This window comes from Plecotus auritus (assembly GCF_963455305.1).
Source record: "Plecotus auritus genome assembly, chromosome: 3".
Classification (NCBI taxonomy): domain Eukaryota; kingdom Metazoa; phylum Chordata; class Mammalia; order Chiroptera; family Vespertilionidae; genus Plecotus; species Plecotus auritus.
The window spans coordinates 166,938,598-166,941,174 of record NC_137772.1 but is presented as its reverse complement, the minus strand read 5'-3'; the positions used below and the strand labels follow the sequence as shown (position 1 = coordinate 166,941,174).

General features: G+C 40.4%; 1 pseudogene across 1 annotated transcript; it reads right to left on the bottom strand.

The window, feature by feature from the left end:
- Window positions 1–636: 636 nt before the first annotated feature.
- LOC308244864 (nucleophosmin-like) lies at window positions 637–1,710 on the bottom strand (annotated as a pseudogene). Its single transcript has one exon. The product of its transcript is annotated as a nucleophosmin-like (transcript).
- Window positions 1,711–2,577: the final 867 nt, after the last annotated feature.

Below are 2,577 nucleotides of genomic sequence, written 5' to 3'. Positions count from 1 at the left end.
GTGAACAAGTTCCACAGCCATGTGCATGTGGAGAGTGTCACTCTGCTTCTTGTCAGGTTCTGAAGGGTCAAAGGGGGAGAGGAAAGAGCCCCTTTGGTTTCAATGACCGCTGAGATATGAGCTTTCTTTTATTCTAACTATGTTTTGTTGATTACGCAAAAGGCAATGGTTTAATATGCACATTATGTGCGATAGAGTGTCCAGATGAAGTAGAAAATATTCTATTTGGAAGGGGTGAGGGATAAGGGGAAAATTATTACCACCTGGCTTTGTCTTGAGAGCAGGGATAAATATTCACATTGATCATATATCTTCAGAGAAGAATGAGTGGGACATCACTTTTATGCTTATATTTATAGATAAAAGGGTAAGGAGATAATTTTATAGTAACCATTTATACTCTGACTAGTTTAGCAAATGTAGGCCAATGAGACTCTAACAATACAATAATTCCAAAAGAAGATAGAGACCAGGCTAGTGACCTAGTAGTTTTTTTTTTTTTTTACTTTATTAAAATACTGAGTTTTATTTCACATGTATATTTTTGTCTTCCCACCATTCCCATTTGTCTGACCACTACTACTACTATGTCCTATCATAACACTCCATACATACTTAAAACGAAGCAAAGGGTGGAGTTCCATCTTTAAAAACTAAACAGGCATTTTGGACAACACATTCTTGGCAATGGAACCTGGACAACATTTATCAGACACGGTAGGGAAAGTTCTCACTCTGCATTATAAAAAGGACAGCCAGATATCAACTGTTACAGAAATGAAATAAGACGGAAAATTTTAACAAACTGTTTAAACTATTTTCTTAAAGAGACTTCCTCCACTGCCAGAGATCTTGAATAGCCTCCACGTCAGTCATCTGGAAGCAATTCTTCACATAATTAATGAACTTGGCTTCCACTTAGGGAAGAGAACCACCCTTTTCTATACTTGCTTGCTTTTTTGCTTTAATGTCTTCTACAGAACTAGGTCCTTTCGGTGTTTTAAGAGTTTTTTCCTGTTTTTTTTGAAGGATTCTTGACCTTTGGATCTTGGTGTTGATGGTTTTGAGTCTTTTCCATTTTGATTTGATTTTTGTGCATTTTTGGCTGGAGTATCTCGTATGGATTTCTTTACTGGAGCTTTTTCTTCTGCTTCCTCATCATCAAAATCCTCCTCCTCCTCATCCTCCTCCTCCTCCTCCTCATCATCATCCTCATCATCTTCATCAGCAGCAAGTTTTACTTTTTTGTGCAGAACCTTGCTACCACCTCCAGGGGCTGACCGCTTTCCAGACATACTTAAGAGTTTCACATCCTCCTCCTCGTCATCTTCTGACTCTGCATCTTCCTCCACAGCTACTAAGTGCTGTCCACTAATACGCACAGGCCCTGAGCCACACTTCAACCGTAAGACCACAGGTGGTGTTATTTCAGAGCCACCGAGGGAAACCGTTGGCTGTACAGACACTTTCAAAGTTGCCAGTGTTACTTTAATTGGACTGCCTTCGTAATTCATTGCCTCTGCTTCGACAATGTGCAGCTAGCTCATCCTTTGCTCCAGCCCCTAGAATGAACGTTCGTAAAGATAACTGGTGCTCATTTTCATCATTATCCACCTTAAAGTGATAATCTTTGTCGGCCTTTAGTTCACAGCAGAAAAGGTAGTTCTGGGGCCTCAGAGGGCTCATGTCCATGACCACAGAATCTTCCATGGTGGTAGCATGCACTTAGGTGAGAGAGAAGGCGGACGGAGATAAACGGCTTCTGTGCTGCAGAACAGACACGCAGGATGGAATGGCACCAGGGAGTGACCTAGTAGTTTTAAAAAGAGGATCAAAGTTTTGTTGGTAAGAATTGCTTATGTAATAGGGTGAGGCTGATCCTTTGACCACCCCAGAATGTTTACATTTTTAGGAAAAATGACTAAGACTGGGGGACACAACTAAAAACCAACTTACACTTTCTGTGCCCCATGAAAGAAACAGAGGCCTGGACCACTAAGTTCAACGTGCTACCATTATTTTAACTAAGAGTAGAATTATGTAAGAATGTGACTGAACAGCAGCAATTCTAGGATGTGGGGTTATGTTCTCCAGAAGATGTATTGAATTTTCTGGGGTGAAGGTATGGCAGACATTACTGGTTGCTTACCCCAAAGCTATTCCTCAACTCTTTATACCTTGCAGCCTTCCTAGCTTATAGTCTGTAAAGTTAGGTCTCCTTCACTGCAGAGGTGGATATATAATCTAGCCCTCAACATCGATGTGTGAGGGGAAATTTCATAAGGGAAGTTTCTGGAAAAGATAATTTCTAGTTGTTCCTCTTCCCAGCCTTATATGTGTACATAATGATTTCTGGAGGTTTGGTAGTCATTTTATTTCTGGGAAAGAGGAGGTGGTAACATGCATGTGGATGTTACCCACACCTTATCAATAATTCAGAATGGAAAGAAAGCATGACCTTTACTAAGCCCACTGAGTAGTTTCCTGCCTCCAGACTTCAGTTTTACTGAATAAGAATGCCCTCCTGGTTTAAATAGCTGCTATTTGGATGGTAATACTTGTAGTCAAAATCATTTC